This window comes from Prionailurus bengalensis, chromosome B4 (assembly GCF_016509475.1).
Source record: "Prionailurus bengalensis isolate Pbe53 chromosome B4, Fcat_Pben_1.1_paternal_pri, whole genome shotgun sequence".
Classification (NCBI taxonomy): Eukaryota; Metazoa; Chordata; class Mammalia; order Carnivora; family Felidae; genus Prionailurus; species Prionailurus bengalensis.
In genome coordinates this window covers 62,780,141-62,799,465 of record NC_057358.1, presented here as the reverse complement: position 1 = coordinate 62,799,465, position 19,325 = coordinate 62,780,141, and positions in this window count along the sequence as shown.

Genomic DNA, 19,325 nt, shown 5'->3' with positions numbered 1-19,325 from the left:
GAGGAGAAAGCGTTATATTCTTCCTAGTAGTTAAGTGCATGGCCTTTGAAGTACATCAGGTTGAAGTTTAAGTTCTGGTCTCTCATTTGCTGGATGGTGACCTTGAATATAACATTAAGCCACTCCGAGAGAACCCTCCCTTTCCTGCCTGTATACAAGTGCTTGACACAATGCCTGGCACATGGGAAGTAATACTAAAAGGAGGTGATATTCAACCTTCCAAGCAAAGCTTATCAACAGTCGACAAACAATGCAACCTACTGTTGCTTGCAAAGTTTTGTCCAAACAAGCATGCAGAACCATTTTTGCATTTGCTAGTTCGGAAATATGAGGGTGATAAGTTCAAAACCATCTATTTCCATATGGGTGACAGATTCTAATGCAGTGCAGAGTTTAGCGATACTGAAATATTCCTGCATTACACCATTTGGGTGTTTTATATCCCTTAGAAAAGTAATCATCTCAGTGTCCTTTTCATGTGTGTGTCTCAGCCCAGTGCACCCCTGGTCTACAGCAGAGATGAGCCAATTTACAACTCTGTCCGGCGCTTTTCCCCCAGGCCATTCCAGGACTGACTTGAAGGGATGGCAGTAGGGCTGTTGCAGGACTTGTGCAGTTTCTCTGAGCAGGAGAGACACCTCTGCCTTTCCCCATTCACAGCATCCCCCACCCCACAATGCACTGCATTTTGGAATTATGCCACACAACAATCCCAGAGTCTCTACTCGCTGTGTTTCCTGGGAATCATGCCCTTACAGCAATATGCCTACGCATGTATTTTTGTATTCAGGAAATTTGGTTCAACCAAATAGTGTCAACAGCAGCTTGGGGAGCAGCAGACATAAAGACCAGTAAGATATCATGTCTCTGTTCCTCCCCCTCACTCCCCCCACCCCCTGACCAACCCACTAGAGAGCACAAAGTTGAATAAGTGTCATCTGCCAACACAGGGCTATTCATGCAAAGATATATTGACAGCATGAACACTGGGTCAGAGCCAGGATGAGCCATCATCTCTGATAGGACAACTGGAAGAGAGACACCATTGTAGTATTCACAGAGGAAAGAATGGTTGAATTGGGCTTTGAAAGATGAGCAGGATTTCATCAGGTGGAGATACTACCATCCACCACAGGGCTGTTGAGACTACCATGTCCAGTAGCAGGCAGAGGAAGAGCAGTGTTTGGGTGGTGATTCTGGGGAAGATAACCAGTTAGTAGGGCTAAGGGAGATTCCCAAGCTAGGGAACTGTGAAAAATATGTGATGCCTGACCTCTTGTTTCTTGACACTGTCAATAGAAATCTATGGCCAAGCTATTAGTACTTACTCATCTCAGCCCAGCTAAGGGGGTTTCCTGTGTAATGCTCACCAGTGTTTCTAGGAATGTACAAGATTATATACCTCTAGGTCTACCCATAATAGTTGCTCATTATTGTGAGATGTCAGTGAGAGAGCTGACTTGGCTCTGTCAGCATTCTTGTCCACGTAAAGCCCTTCCTGATGTAGTTGAGAAATCAGTACTATATCCATATCTTTCTGAGGACTGCAAGACAGAAAATTCTGATTTAGCTGCCTCATGCCCCCACTTACTCCCATTTCCATTTTTCTTCATGTTCTAATTACCACAATAATATGGAGTACAGGGAGAAAAGCAAGATTTTGATGAGGGGAATGGGTACAAACGAGTTTAGTATTCCCTTGTTAAATGCAGTCCCAGCGGGATGTCTGGAGGTTGAGCTAATAGACAACCATGGGAACTAATCTCGAGCTGAAGGGCTTGGTGCAACTTAATCCAGGTGTAACCCATGGCAGAGTGAGAAAGGAGGATAGGGTGGAGTAGTTGAGGATGTTCACAGGTGATGTTCCCCATCTCAATGACAGGATAAGCAAGATCTTCTGGAAGAGCGGGAGGATGAGGTAGATTAAGGTCCAAGAGGAAAGCAAGACACGTTGGAATTATTGCATTGGAGAGTTCAAAAGATAGGTGATCAGTAACGAGTGAAGGAATATCTAAGCAACACTGATGCTTAAAATGCAGTGGGAAACCATGGGGTTATGGAGTGTCTGTCATGCTGTTCAGTTATATAGCTTTTACCCCAAGGTTTGACAACCTAGGAGGAAGCAGAAAGTTGGGCTGGTTCTGAGTTGGGGACTGGTCAGAAAATCCGGCAGGGGATTTCTGCTCATGCTAGCATGTGATTTTAGTGTCTGGTGGTTTTAGGTGCTGTTGTACTTCCCCATGCCTACCCCAGATAAAGCTATCTAGCTGCCTCCGTGTGAATGCATGTGATTATACATGACAAACCCAAACCGACTCAAATAACAGAAGGAATTTGTTGGTTTATGAAACAGGATTCAAGATTGTAACTTGCCTCACAGGATCGTTATGGGGATTAAAGAAATTAATTATGTAAAGTGCATAAAACAGCTTTTAGTTCAAAATAGATACTCCATAAAGAATTTGGCATGTTAACATTATCATCCAGAATCCATCATATCTTTGTATCTATTCTGGCTACCATGTTGTTAGCTTCTTCCTTGTTCATGTCCAGTGAAAAAAGACCTGTCTTCTAACTTCTCTCCTGGAAGGGTGAGGAGCCATCTTTCTCAAACATCTCAAAACTCATTGGTCTGATCTGGGTCTATAACAACGTCTGTGGCAAAGGAAATGTCATTTGCTCATTCGCATTGTCTCAGTAGGACAATCACGGTGGTTGGAGAAATGGGTTTTTTTAATTGGCTAGATAAAGCAGAGCCCACGCTAGAGTTGAGGGTGATCCATATTCCTGTCTAGATTACATGACTATTACATCATAAGTATTAGTGTGGTGTTTGCTAGAGAGACAATCAAGAAGTTCACTGCAATCACTGAAGGTTTTAAGCAAAAAAGTACAGTTTTGCTTAATTAAGACTGAACAGAAAAATATTCTCCTGGGCCCCCGTGGAATTGTTTTATTGTCACAAGATAGAGATAGGATTCTCCTGAACAAAGAGCTGGTCTTGCTGTGTAATTCCTGTCAGAAAAACCACTGTATTAGTTTCCTGTGGTTCTGTAACAAATTACTTGAAGCATGCTGACTTAAAACAACAGAAATGCAGTCCCTCATAGTTCTGTAGACCAGCATTTCAGAATCAGTATCACTGGGTTGAAGCAAGGTGTGAGCAGGACCATATTCCCTCTGGAGGCTCAGGTCAGCATCTTCGAATCTCTCTCTGCCCTCTTGTCACATTACCTTCTCTGTGTAATGATGCAGGTGTCCTCTTACAAGGATGCAGGTGTCCTCAGTTTTCAAAAGTTCACATTACACCACTTTGCTTTTATGAAAGACTTGTATTGGTACCTGTTTTCACTGAGTAAAAGCAATCCAAAGAAGATTTTCACTTTTATGAAAAAAAGGCAAAAAGAGGAGATAGCATGCAGTAGTTTTTTAAATAAATTTTTTAATGTTTATTTATTATTTTTGAGAGAGAGAGAGAGTGAGATATACAGAGTGCAAGCAGGGGAGGGGCAGAGAAAGAGGAGACACAGAATCTGAAGCAGGCTCCAAGCTGTCAGCATGGAGCCCAACAGGGGCTCAAACCCATGAACCGTGAGATCATGACCTGAGCCAAAATTGGCCACTCAATTGACTGGGCCACCCAGGCACCATATGCAGTGTTTGTTTTACAGCAGAGACTTTATAGAGGCAATGGGCACCCTGGGCAGCAAGAGTGGCTCCGTCAGGCTCCTGCCCAGGAACCTCACTCAGCATCTCAGCCTCAAGCTGCTGTAGCTTTGAACTGTGTCTGTGAGCATCTGTGCTTTATCTTGACTTATGTTGTGCCTCTGTTAGCAAGATGTGTCTTAAGATATGAGAAAAGCCTAAGAGAGGTTATTTTTGGGGTCTGGGAATGCTAAAAAATATTTCCATATAAATTAAGGTCAGTGGTGTCATTTTGGTTTGCAAAAGATTTAATAGTAACACTCACTGTACTATCATAGTAGGGAAAGCCTGTGTACATGGGATTGCATTTAGAGTCCACCCTGATAATCCAGGATAATCTTCCTGTCTCAAGACCTTTATTTTAATCACATCTGCAAAGATTTTGCCACATAAAGTAATATTCACAGGTTCTAAGACTGGAACTTGATATCTTTGTGTGCCATTATTTAGATCAATTACTCTAAAATAATTATATTCTGTATTGGCAGACACCCTTAGATAATCGATAACCCAGTATAGAAGAACAATTTGTTCTTTAGAAGGATATTATGCAATTACCACATACCCTTAATTGCCAGACTTCATCTGTTGAAAACAGCTTTTGAGAGGAACAAAAAAGAATAAACACTATACTAAATGTCCACATCCATCCTGATTTCAGAAACATAATGTGGGGAAATATGCATTTTAGAATTGAGGAAATGTGGTAATTTATCTTGGGAACATCACCAGGAAGTTACATTGTTTAAAACTAGATGTTTTATGGGTAGTTATTGAGATTTTTCTAAAGAGCTATCAAAGGTGAGTGATAATACTTCCCTGAAAATTTTCCAGAGTGAAATCATCATGGCTATGAGTAGAGCATAGGAATGCGTCCTTTGCTGGTTTTTTGGAGATCTCAGAACTATTTCTAAAGGTAAATTTTGGCCATTTACTCAGATTTTTTCCTTGAGCCACCTCTGATCTCTTTTTCTACATTTCTCATATTGTAATAATTCAGCTTTGTCATCTGCCTAGATTACCCCGCCCCCCAAAATAATATAAGGCTATAGGATAACAGAGAGAAGAACAAACTGAATTGACTGAGCATGCAGCTGTTCTCCAGGGAACCACATGTCACCAAGGGTTTTTACTTCCGTTCCCCAATTTCTCCTGAACCCCTCCACTTGTTGCGATAGCCGCTGTACAAGGAGAACGACTCCCAAAGATGCCAACACCATAATCCCCAATCTGAATATGTTCTGTTACAAGGCAATTGGTCTAAAAAAACAGAATTAAGGATGCTAATCTGCTGATCTTAAAGAGATTGGCCTGGGTTTTTCAGGGAGGCCCAATGTAATGGCAGAGCCCCTAAAGGGGCAAGAGGGAATGGAAGATTCAGAACCAGAAAGTTGACATTGTGAGGGAGAATTTACCAGCCATTGCTGGCTTTGAAGATGGAGAAAGGGGACCATTATGTGAGGAATATGTCACCTGCTAGAGGCTGGAAAAGATGAGGAAATGGAGGGGCATCTGGGTGTCTCAGTCAGTTAAGCGTTTCACTTTGGCTCAGGTCATGATCTCGTGGTTCAAGCCCCACCTTGGGTTCTGCACTCTCTCTTTCTCTCTCTCCCTGCCCCTCCCCCAACTCATGGTTCCTCTCTCTCGCTCTCTCTCTCAAAAAAAAAAAAAATAAATAAACTTAAAAAAAAGATGAGGAAATGGATTCTTCCCTTGAGCCTCCAGAAAGGCACACACCCATACTGACTCCTTGATGGTAGCCTAGTGAGACCCATTTTGAACTTCAGATCTCCAGATCTGTAAGATAACAAATGTGTTGTTTTAAGTTACGAAGGTTGTGGTAATTCTTTCTAGCAGCACCCTTGTGGTTCTGCACATCCTATTCCCTAGGTCACTGAAACAAACCTTGATATGATTTCCCGCCTTGCCCCCTTCCACCACATTTCCACACCGTGGTTACAGCTGTCTTAATAAAATGCTGTACAAGAGGTCTCAGTCACCTCAGTCACCTTCCAGTGACTCTCTTCTGCTTTTAAAGCCCAAAGTCTCTAATATGACCCCCAAGGTCCCTTCAGGATTGCTCTGCTCTAGATTCCCCTCGACCATCCACCCAGCCTGAATTTCTTCCAGTTCCTCAAAAGCCTCTCACTCTCCTCTCTCTGGATTCTCTGCTCAGAGGACTCTCCTCCCTCCCCGGGTGCTCTTCCTCCTCTAGACAATCATCTCCATAAAGTAGCTCCTTAGCTGTTGCTGCTTCCTGACTTTCCTGGACTCCACAGCCAGACCAGTTGCCCTCCCTTCTGCTCACATGAGACCCTGGTCACCACTCTTACAAGTCATCTTGTAGTTGCCCATGTTTCCTGCCAGCTTGTAAGCTTCCTGGGGACAGAGACCCTGACTGCCTGAGCAGCCAGCACAGTGCTTGGCACCCAGCAGGCCCCACTTTGTATGTAATGTCTGTACCCATTATTCAGATCGCAGGAATGCTGGATGTTAATTGGGCCAAACCATTTCAGTTTAGGAATTTCCCCCTTTTGATGGTTCTATGAGGGCTCACACATACTTTTATTCTCCTCCTTCCCTCATTACTTAACACTGTACTCTTCCCCGGGTGGCTCAATCAGTTAAGTATCCAACCGGCTGAGGTCATGATCTCACCGGTTCGTGAGTTCTAGCCCCACGTTGGGCTCTGTGCACAGAGCCTGCTTGGGATTCTCTGTCTCTCCCTCCCTCCTTCTGCCCCTTGCCTGCTTGCACTCTCTGTCTCTAAAAGAGGTGGAAAGAAAGAAAGAGAAAGAAAGAAAGAAAGGGAAAGAGAAAGAAAGAACTGTACTCTTCCCATGTTGTCCAGGGTAGGCATGTGAGAATTACATCAACCAAGCCAACTTTCCCACCCGCCATGGTTATGTGCTTGAGGAGCTGTACAAATCCCCTGCACAGTCTTTAGGTCTAGAATGTGTTTCTTCTCCAAACATGGAGCCCCTAAGATTTATGCAAACAAAAGTAAAAACGTGGAGATGGAAAAGAGTCCTTGAACCTTCAGAGATACAAACTGAATTCTAATATTACAAGAATAATGATCTAATTATCTAATATTAGTAATATTATCTAATATTACAAGAATAATTATCTAATTATCTTGTAATTTCTAATATTACAAGAAACTAGAATGGAGGAAATAATAAAGGTAAAGAAAAGCAAAGAACAAAGATACATTGCACGTTGTAGCTAATTTTTTAATTTACAGAGGAGGATGTACTTTTAGTCTATTTCTTGTTATAAAAATCATTTAATCTTTTGTTCTTTTGTACTCACATCAGTTAACTAAGGCTATTTTCTCAAATCTCCATGATTAAAAAGCCTGCCCTTTTTAGGTGGATAGACATGAAAAGAAGAAAGGGTTTATCTAATGCCAGTCTCCCCCAGATAGGATGAATAGTTAATTACTCTCTGTGGGGTCTAGCCTTGCTGTAGTATAGCCCCAATGCACTCACATCTGCTGCTCACTGCACCCTGGCTTAGGAAAGCCAGACTGGCCTGGTAGTTTCAAGTTATGCATTTCCCTGGTTGTATGATGTGCACTGAGGTCTATAACTGGGCCCTGCTAGGCTCCCTGGAGTCCCTTAGGTAAGATGACAGAGCTCTGCCCAGGCTCTGCATGTGACTCTGGTGGACACAAACCCTTATATTTACATGCTAATGGCATTTTGTTCATGTGCAAGTGGCATGTTTGTTTAGATGTGCACTCTTGCCTTCTGTGTAGTTTTGTGTACAGGCATTAATAACATATAGTTCACTTATTTTGGAATCCTTGGCTTAGATATAATATATCATTTCAAATAGAAGTTCATAAATCCATGAGTAAAAACATAAGGTAAAATGACAGATTCCTAATTATCACTCTTTGTTTTCGTGGTTTTTGTTGTTGTTGTTGTTTTTAACGTTTATTTATTTTTGAGACAGAGAGAGACAGAACATGAACGGGGGAGGGTCAGAGAGAGGGAGACACAGAATCAGAAACAGGCTCCAGGCTCTGAGCTGTCAGCACAGAGCCCGACGCGAGGCTCGAACTCACGGACTGCGAGATCATGACCTGAGCCGAAGTCGGCCGCCCAACCGACTGAGCCACCCAGGCGCCCCTCTTGTTTTTTTTTTTTTTTTGGTATTTTTGTTGTTGTTTTAAGCTCAGAAGTCAACTGTGTATCATAATGCCTAGGTACACTACTTCTGTGGTAATTTTCTGAAAGCCCAAGGTTGGAAAGTGAAACAGTCTTCTGCTGTTCTCAAGTAAGTGTGTGACACATGTTTACATTTTTCAGAACACTATTTATTTTACTTGTCTCCTCCAGTATATGGAGTTTTTTGTTCTTGTTTTTTTCTCTTGACAATGAGCATGACCTTGGAGGAGGTATAGTTCTTGGACTTTCAGTCTCAATATTCTAAACATTCTACTGGAGTTCCTAGCCAGTGCAATTAGGCAAGGAAAGAAATGACATGCATATGTCTTAGAAAGGCAGAACAGATGATTTTGTTTGTATAAAATCTTAATAAATCTTTGAACAAAGCTACTAGAACCAATAAGTGAATTTAGCAAACCAATGGAACACAAGATCAATGCACAAAAATCAGCATTTCTATATTTGTAAGCAGTAATTGGAAATTACAATTAAAGAATAACCATTACAATAATACTAAAAAAGTTAGGGCAACTTTTTTTAAAAAAAATTTTTTTTTTCAACGTTTATTTATTTTTGGGACAGAGAGAGACAGAGCATGAACGGGGGAGGGGCAGAGAGAGAGGGAGACACAGAATCGGAAACAGGCTCCAGGCTCTGAGCCATCAGCCCAGAGCCTGACGCGGGGCTCGAACTCCCGGACCGCGAGATCGTGACCTGGCTGAAGTCGGATGCTTAACCGACTGCGCCACCCAGGCGCCCCAAGGGCAACTTTAATACAATATATGCAAGACTCGAACACTGAATACTACAAAACATTGCAGAGAAAAATTAAATTAAACCTAAAGAAATAGAACAGTATACCATGTTCATTAAAGAAGACTCAATTTATTTAGATGTCAAAAACTCCCAAATTGATTTATAAATTTAATGCAGTTTCAATCAAATTCTCAGGTTTTCCTTTTTTTTTCAGTTTTTCTTTTTTTTTAATGTGAAATTTATTGTCAAATTGGTTTCCATACAACATCCAGTGCTCATCCCAACAAGTGCCCTCCCCACTTTCCCCTCCCTCCCAACCCCCATCAATCCTCAGTTTATTCGCAGTGTTTAAGAGTCTCTTATGGTTTGCCTCCTTCCCTCTCTGTAACTTCTTTTTTTTTCCCCTTCCCCTCCCCCATGGTCTTCTGTTAAGTTTCTCAGGATCCACATATGAGTGAAAACATATGGTATCTGTCTTTCTCTGTATGACTTATTTCACTTAGCATCACACTCTCCAGTTCCATCCACATTGCTACAAAGGCCATATTTCATTCTTTCTCATTGCCAAGTAGTATTCCATTGTGTATATAAACCACAACTTCTTTTTTTTTTAGGTTTTTATTTATTATTTTTTTCAATATATGAAATTTATTGTCAAATTGGTTTCCATACAACACCCAGTGCACATCCCAAAGGGTGCCCTCCTCAATACCCATCACCCACCCTCCCCTCCCTCCCACCCCCCATCAACCCTCAGTTTGTTCTCAGTTTTTAAGGGTCTCTTATGCTTTGGCTCTCTCCCACTCTAACCTCCTTTTTTTTTTTTTCCTTCCCCTTCCCCATGGGTTTCTGTTAAGTTTCTTAGGATCCTCATAAGACTGAAAACATATGGTATCTGTCTTTCTCTGTATGGCTTATTTCACTTAGCAGCACACTCTCCAGTTCCATCCATGTTGCCACAAAGGCCATATTTCATTCTTTCTCATTGCCACGTAGTACTCCATTGTGTATATAAACCACAATTTCTTTATCCATTCATCAGTTGATGGACATTTAGGCTCTTTCCATAATTTGGCTATTGTTGAAAGTGCTGCTATAAACATTGGGGTACAAGTGCCCTTATGCATCAGCACTCCTGTATCCCTTGGGTAAATTCCTAGCAGTGCTATCGCTGGGTCATAGGGTAGGTCTATTTTTAATTTTTTGAGGAACCTCCACACTGTTTTCCAGAGTGGCTGCACCAGTTTGCATTCCCACCAACAGTGCAAGAGGATTCCCATTTCTCCACATCTTCACCAGCATCTCTAGAGTCCTGATTTGTTCATTTTGGCCACTCTGACTGGCGTGAGGTGGTATCTTGGTGTGGTTTTGATTTGTATTTCCCTGATGAGGAGTGGCGTTGAGCATCTTTTCTTGTGCCTGTTGGACATCTGGATGTCTTCTTTAGAGAAGTGTCTATTCATGTCTTCTGCCCATTTCTTCACTGGATTATTTGTTTTTCAGGTATGGAGTTTGGTGAGTTCTTCATAGATTTTGGATACTAGCCCTTTGTCTGATATGTCATTTGCGAATATCTTTTCCCATTCCATTGGTTGCCTTTTAGTTTTGTTGATTGTTTCCTTTGCAGTGCAGAAGCTTTTTACCTTTGTGAGGTCCCAATAGTTCATTTTTGCTTTCAGTTCCCTTGCCTTTGGATATGTGTCAAGTAAGAAATTCAGCAGGTTTTTCTGAAGAAATTTATAAGGTGAATGTAAAATCTATACAGAAATGCAAATAACCCAGAATAGACAAAAACCACTTGGAAAAACAAGAATTATACTGCCTAATTTAAAGAATTCTTATGAATGCACATTAAACAAGATAGTGTGGTATTGATTTAATCATTGATATATTTATTAGTGAAACAGAACACAGAGTACAGAGATAGATCCAAATGTATAGGGTCAATTGATCTTTGATGAATTTCCAAAGTAATTGCATAGTGAAAAAGTTCATCTTTTTGATTGATGGTATTGGTACAGTTGGATATCCATATGAAAACAATGCATCTTAACCTTTACCTCACATCATATATAAAAAAATGACCAAAGGAAATATATCAATGGCCAATAGGCACACAAATGATTCTCAATATCATTAGTCATTAGGGAAATGCAAATCAAATCCCTAATGATATAGCACTATACACCCATCAGAATGGCTAAAACTTGAGGAAATAATACTAACAAATATATGTCTGATGAGAAGGTAAATGGTGTGCACCAGTCTGTAAAATGCTTTGGCAGTTTTTTTTTTATCAAATCAAACGTGTATATTGAATGTTGGGACCTGGAAATCCCATATTTAACTATTTATTTACAGAAGAAAATGAAAACACATGCCCACGCAAATATTGTTATACAAATGTTCAGAGCAGCTTTAAACATAATGGCTCCCAACTGGAAACAACCTAAATGTCCAATCAACTGGTGAATAAACAAATTATTGTATAACCATATAATGGACTACTACTTAGTAATAAAAATAACATTGTATTGTTACATGCAACAATATGGATGAATCTTAAAACAATTATGTCAAGTGAAAAAAGCCAGACACAAAAGATTATATACTGTATGATTCCATTTATGTGAAACTCTTAGTAACAGAAAGCAGATCAATTGTTGCTTGGTGCCATGGATGAGCAGAGGTGATTGGCCACAAAAGGGCACAAAGGAATTTATAGGAGTGATGAAAGTGTTCTCTGTCTGGATTGTGTCATGGTTACATGAGTGTGTAAAGAATTATCCTTTTCCGCCTTATTCTGCACCATAGTATTGTTCATCACTTGTTTAATATCCAGCTAACAAATAATTTAAAACAGTATCCATCAAAATCTTTACCAAAGATCACAAGAAATGTAAACTTCAAAGAGAAAATCAGACCAAAGTGTCATGTTTTATTGAAGAATAGATCTGTTTGAGATGCATTAAGCATTCACGTTTCTTCACTGGGAAACAATTTACCAAAATTTGCAGTAATTATCTCTGGGTCATGTGATTATTCTCAATTTATTTTTTCTTTTTAAGATTTTCTTATTTGCCAAATGCTCAAGGATAAATGTCTTATTACTTTAGCTATTAGAGGATGTCATTTTAAACTGAGAGGAGACAAATTAGGTGATGGCGACTTTAACAATTAATTAAGTTAGTTTTAGTGGTATTCCAAAGTGAAGATAAAGGGCACTAAGTTTATCGGACAACTACAGAATGAAAAAAATGTTTTAGTAATTTATTTTCATTCTGAGAGTTTATTTTTTTATCTGGTTCAAACAGAAAAATAAGGCATTCGTTAAAGCAAAGCTCAGACTAAGGTATACAATGAACAAAAATCACTAGCGGTTAATTTTACAGGATTATTGAAGCTGGTTAGGTACTTTCAGCTTTTCTCTGGTGAAATTATACAAATAAATCATGTTTTATCAACTGTGCTTCTGGAAGAAACCTGTCTCTTGAGAAATGAAAAAAAAAATAAACCCACAAATATCCCGCATAGTAATTTTTTATCTTCTTGTACCAGGCTGAAAGCACTTCCTGCTTTAAAAATATTATCACGTGTGGGTAGCCCCTGATGTAAATATTCAAATGACGTTGGTCATTTCCGAAATAAATTATCATTTTTTAATATGCACTGGAGAGAAAGGATAAAATGCAAGGATGATTCATCATTTTAATGGTTATTTACACAAGTGATTGGAAGATTGTTTTTACTTTGATATAGCAGCAGTTCCTGAGGGAGAGATTCCTCCTCTCCCATTTGCCCCTTCCCAGCTCTAAGTGCTGCGTGTCTGATGTTCTCCGCCTTCGCACACAGCAGGGAGGAGAATAATTGGGAAACGCAGGGATAAGGGGATAGAATTGGAAATCAGTTCTAACAATAGTCTGTTACTGCTGCAGTGAACGCACCGATTCCAAAGATCATAGTTACATTAGTCATCAGGGTTATATTTATCTGTAATGATCAATCTGTTTGGTCTGACTTATATTTTTCAAATTATTAGTACACTATTAAATTGGTATTCATAGACTGCCTGACTGTTCTGCTTCAACTTTTCATTTTATTTTTAAAGCATTGTAGAATTCCCATTGCCCTTTCTCTTTTTAGCATCGCGTATTTTATTTCTGCACTACGAGCAAAATCGCCTTTGGAAAATGCTGCTTCTAAGGTTATGGATTTAATTTAAACCCTGAATCAAAGAAAAATGTCAGAACCCTTTTCTTAAAGCTTCAGCAAACATGAGTGCTAGCTTTCCTTTTTTTTTTTTTTTTTTTTTTTTTTTTGTATGAGGCAGCTTTCTTATTTTACTGTTGCTAGTGCCTTAGAGCTTCTGAGTATTTATTTCCAGACACCAGAGAACCACTGGGACATCTGTCATAGGCTTCCAAAGTTTTGTGACAGTCACTTTTTACTGTGTAACAGACTACCTCCCAAGTTTAGTGGACTAAAATAACAACAGTCATCTATTTGTACAAAATTCTGCAAACAGGCTGGGCAGCTGGGCAGCTGGTCTCTGTTCCGTGTGGTATCAGCTGGCCAGACTCACGTGTTTGCAGTCAGCTGGTGTTGTGACTGGGTCTGGAGCATCCAAGACAGACTTAGTCATATGTTGGCACCATCATCATCTATGATGGCTGGAACAAGTGGGTGGTGGTTTAGCCTTTCCTTCTTCAAAGTGGTCTTTTATCTTCCAAAGTCTGTCTCTTTACATGAGGTGCAGTTCACGAGGAGGCTGGCTTGGGCTTCCTTGCATGGCATGATATGGCAGCAAGAGAACAAAAACAAAAAGAATGAGGCTTCTTAAGGTCAAGGCCCAGTTCTTGTACAACATTGCTTTTGTCATGTCTTGTCAGTCCAAGAAATTAATAATATTGGAGAGTTGTATCCAAGGGTATGAAGTCAAGGAGGAGTGACTCATTTGGAGCTCTTTTGTAACAATAAGCCCTAGTTATTCTGAGGAATGTTTTTTTTTTTTTTATCATTTCATTACAGTGGAGGCAAATAACAAGTTATATATATTTTTCCCCCTTCAGTGACCATCTGAAATCAGCTCACTATTTCTATACAGGAACTTGAAAGTAGTTGTCCAATAAGAAGAAATTCAGTAAACCCGGGTGAATAGGTGCAGGAGGAATCCTCCAAGTGAATGGGTACTTGGTCAATAGTTGGCTGATTAATTTGAAAAGTCAGTTAAATATAAGGAATCATAAAACAAATTATATATAATCTCACACACTTTGTTTTAACCTAAAATGAGCAAATATGTATGCATTCATCAGTATTTTAATATCAGTCCCAAGGCTTTTCTTTTTTTAAATATTTTTTAATGTTTATTTTTTTTTAATTTTTTTTTTTTTTTTAATTTTTTTTTTTTCAACGTTTTTATTTTAGGAACAGAGAGAGACAGAGCATGAACGGGGGAGGGGCAGAGAGAGAGGGAGACACAGAATCGGAAACAGGCTCCAGGCTCCGAGCCATCAGCCCAGAGCCTGACGCGGGGCTCGAACTCACGGACCGCGAGATCGTGACCTGGCTGAAGTCAGACGCTTAACCGACTGCGCCACCCAGGCGCCCCTTTAATGTTTATTTTTGAGAGAGAGAGAGAGAGAGGAGTGGGGGGTAAAGACAGAGAGGGAGACACAGAATCTGATGCAGGCTCCAGGCTGTGAGCTGTCAGCACAGAGCCTGCTGCAGGGCTCGAACTTGGGAATGGTGAGATCATGATCTGAGCCAAAGTTGGACACTTAACTGCCTGAGGCCCCAGGTGCCTCAGACCCAAGGCTCTTCTTTGAGTAAGCATCCACTGTTTAGAATACCACTTTATCTTTCTTGTATTAACCCACCAGTAATGATAGCCAGTGATTATCAATATCAATAGCTTTGAAGTGGAATGAATACAAATATGGTTGCATATCAATCTGTTTAGAGAATCTGACACTTATATATTTTCTTCAAAGCGCTTACAGTTGTCTCACTCACACCTCATTCACAGCAATTACTTGGGCCACTTGGTGATTGTGACATTATCTTTCTACATCACTTAAATGGTTTTCATTAAAAGAGCAATGAGTCCCTTTACACTTACATTTTTATCAATTTCCAGATACGTTACACAATTTTGATAAAAAGTACAACCCGGATAAATTTGGGAGTAAACTCAGTTGACTTTTAGCATTTGTGCAATTCAAAATAATGGAAACACAAATGCACGAGCATACCAGAGAATGTTTATTGGGCTGTGGGCATCCACCAATATGTTTTACAGAGGAAATGGGGAGTATCTATTAATCTGATGACCTGATGAAGTGGACATTATTTAAAAGAGTTTTTATTATAAGGGAAATAGGTAATTTATAATAGGTGGATCAGTACCAACTATGAATTTTACTATTGTTCAAATAGTATTGAAATGATTCAGTTACTGGTTGATTAATGTGAGCTGGTCATCAAAAAATCCTGCATCTTAGAATGTAAAATAAAATTCTCTATGCCTGATGATTTGGAAGGTCTCAGTGCTATCACCAGAAAATTACCCATTTACCATTGAATATTAGTTCACCTGGATGCTCATTCTGAAACTCCACCCCATAAGGACTTGCTGAATTCAGTGGTCTAAATTTGCTGATATGCCCAGTTGTTTGGTTATCAGCTGTGTGCAGGATTCCAACCTGATAAAAGGGCTGTGATCCTCACTCAAACTTGACGGCCATTTCCTTCTGCAAAAGTATTAGTTTCAGTATAAAAATGTATAAATCAAATAGGATTTATTTTCTCCCTGCTATTTTGGACAAACAAGATATGTTGCCATGTCCTGAAGGAAACTGAAATGTATTTGCGCAGTCATAGGACTTTTGGAAATGTCTGATCAGTTCCCAGTGTATCTGTTACTGAACTTTTAAGTAGAAAATACAAACTGAAATACACATATATGTTCAAAGAATTTGAAGTCCTTGATGTTCTATTGGTAAATTAAGGGGAAGGAATGTGTTTTTAATGTTCCTATACAAAAGGAATGCTCATTCAATTTTTAATTTGGTAACACATGGGAAAGAAAAGGATTGAAATAGTTTTGATTAAAATTAATTTAACACATAAGGAGAGACTTGTCATGAGACTGGATCCACTAATATGCTACTTTGTTATCTCTCCTATATGGAAATTCCATTAGACTCTGATAATATAGATTGAGTAAACAGATAACCAATGAATGGATATTGGAGAAACACCATATTGTTTGTATTGTAATGAAATCCAAAAAAAAAAATCGAATCTCAGTTGTAAATTAACCTACTGTTCAATAGTATCTTATGATATCATTAATAAAGGTCTTATTATAATTCCAAATGAAAAGTATAGTCAATAAATTAAAAATAGCAAAATTAGAATTCACTGAATATTATAAAAATCCCACACTTCTTTACATTACTTATTTAAAAGAGCATTTAGGGGCAGCTGGGTGGTTCAGTCTGTTAATGGTTGGACTCTTGATTTCTGCTCAGGTCATGCTCTCATTCATCGTCTTGAGATCCAGCCCCACATCAGGTTCTGTGCTAAGCACAGAGCCTGCTTGGGATTCTCTCTCTCCTTCTGTCTCTGCCTCTCCCCAGCTCACACATGCTCTTTCTCTCTCTCTCAAAGTTAATAAATAAACGTTAAAAAATAAAAGGACATTTAAAATAGCTTTCTCATGGCTATAGGTGGCCTTGGATACCAGCTGCCATGTATTTCTGGAAGAATTAAAATACCAAGGCCATTTGTAACCCAGGCTTAACAAGTGGAGAGAGGTTCCTCTGCTAAAGTGGTGTTACTATTTTGGGACTTGCCTGTAGAACTCCCAAAATATCCTTCTGGTATCACAATTAGAAACTTGAAATTATTTGTCTCCTCTCATTAATAAAATAATATTCTCACTCCCTGTTCTGTGTTAAGTCTGGCAAAAAAAGTAACAAATGAATGTTCATTAAATAAAATAAATATTACTTCATTTTAAAAAGTGTACTACAGTTGTAGTTCATACTGGTCATGCCTGTAAACCAAATTTCAAAATCAAAGCAAAGTACTTTTTATTCAAAAATAGTGGGTTTTTTTGTTTTTTCAGTTTTTTTGTTTTTCGTTTTTTGTTTTTTTGGTTTGGTTTTTGACCTCATATCTTTCTTGCACTTCAGAAGTAGATTGATAGTCCATCACATGAGTAAGTATGGCTGCTTGGGGAGGGTATCTCTCAGATTGAGTAGTGGTACCTATCTCACAGAGTTCTTGTGAGATTAGAGCAGTTAATTCATGTTAAGCACTTAGAACAGTATGGCACTGCAAATGCAGTCAGACCCACGTCTCTGCCCTCCTTTGCTTCTCCAGCCTGTCCCCTGGAACCCAGCCTGGGTCACTGCCTTTCCTTCCACAGGTCTTCAGGCTCCCACCTTTGTTTCCGTCCCCTCAGTTCTCACCTGGGCAGCCTCAGGGATTCATGGGTCGTGGATTCAAGTCCCTACTCAGCTCAGAGCCTGGCACTGGACCCCATCTCATCCATAGGAAAGGTCAAAGCCCCCACGTGGGTGCATACACTCCACACTGCCTGGCCTTCCCTGCTCTGTCCCCACCGCCTGCTGCTGGCTTCTTGCCCCCTGCCACCTGAGGCTCCTTGCTGTCACTGGAGCTCCACAGGCTCAGTCCTGCATCCGGGCTTTTGCATTTGCAGTTCCCACGGTCCAGAGTGCTTTTCCCTCAGCCTTGCATGGCTCACGTTCTGCTTCCTTCAGATCCTGTGTCCCCACCACAAGGCTTTCCCTGACCTCGCTGCATAAAATTACCAGCCCCCCACCTCCAGCACTTCCTCACCTCTGACCTTTGTTTTCTCCCTTAGTTCTCCTCACCACCGGGTAGATCACATACTGTTAATTGTCTGTCTCCCACCACCTGAAGAGCAGGTATTTTGTAAATGTGCTCAGCACATCAGGCTCATGTCAGGCCTATAATAAATACTTGTTGGATGAATGAATGCTGCAGGTATGTACTTTGAATACATGCACTACTCATGCTGTTGGTTTTTTTTTTAAGGTTCATTGTCTGAAATTAAGTAGTGACTGAGGTATAAGGAAATCAGTCAGTCATTGTAGGGGGAGAGCCTCAACTACCTTACAGCAAATCCATAAAGGCACCTGCCTTTACTACTGTGCTGCCCTCCTCCCTCCTGTGCCCAGGACTCCAAGCTTCTAGGTTCTCAAGTTCACTTTGTAGTTATACTTTTCCTTGAAAACCTAATGGCTCGTTCCTATTAGTATATAAATGTTTCAGATTTCTCTCACCTTTAAATAAGCAAATAAACAGACCTCCTTGAACCTCTTTTCTCCCCTCCAGCTATTCCTCCCCTCCTTTCTCTCCTTTCCTAGGTCACGCCCACGTTTCAGTGGCAGCTACTCCTTGAGAGAGTTGCCAGGGTCGCCCTCACCAGGTTCCTGGTGGCTGGACCCAGTGGGCTCTTCCTAGACATTATCCTCATTGACCTCTCAGCTGCATTTGACCTTGTGGACCACTGACTCCTCCTCTATACCGTCTCTTCTCTTGGCTTAAGATATATCACAGTCCCTTCAACTACTCTTAACCTCTTTCTCTGTGGCTGTGCCAACCTCTTGCACTCTAGCTTGCTTTTTCTTAAGAGGTCTCTTTAGTTTCAACAGTTTCGGTTACAGCCTACATGCTGACTAACTCTCAAATCTATATTTTCACCCCATATTTTCCCCCAAATATCAGAGCCATCTACCCCACTACCTAAAGAGCATTTCCACCATTTGCCCTCTGCACCTCCAACCCCAGAATATCTAAAACTAAGTTCGTTGTCTTCTTTCCAAAGCCCACTCCTGGTCCTTTATTCTCCCCACACCCTCCCTGTGCTTCGTCTGAGTGAAATGTTTTCAGTGGCCTGACTTTTATTTGGGTGTTGATTTCTCTCTTTGGAAAGCCTTTACTCTTCTCCCTTTTACCCCCACCCCTATCCCTGGACCCCGATTCTTGTGCCTGTCTTGGTCCAACATCACTCTCTCTGCTAAGACCTCAGTAAGTACCTGGTCCTCCTGGCTGCTCCTGTCATCCCTTGTTCTTCTCTGTCTCAGCCCTCACCACACTGTATTGAAATAAATTGGTTTTCTCCCACCATGAGAGCTTCTTGAGGACAAGGACTACATTCTTTTTTTCTTTTCTGTCCTCTGCACTTAGCAGAGGGCCTGCCACTTTGTAAGTGCTTAATAATTGTCGAAAGAAAGACTGATTAAGTGTGAGTGTATAAGGGCTACAGAGCTCTTGGGAGAGAGGACAACTTGGTAATATTAAGCAGAGTTTCTTAATGGGAGACATGTTGGCATTTTGGATGGAACAACTCCATTTGGTAGAATTGTTAAAGTCACCCCTCTACTCAGAGCCTGGCACCTGTCCTAAGCATTGCAGGATGGTTAGCACCACAGTGGTACCCTCAGTCACTAAAATCAGAAATGCACCCCCACCCCCAAACACACACATATTTCTAGATGCTTCTTGTGGAGATAGCTTGCCTTGGGCTGGGAATCTCTGGGCAAAGGTTGGTGCTCTGGGTAGTGCAGTGATTTATACAGTGGGAGTACTCGGGGAATCAGAGAGAAGTAGACCTCTTATTAAAACTAT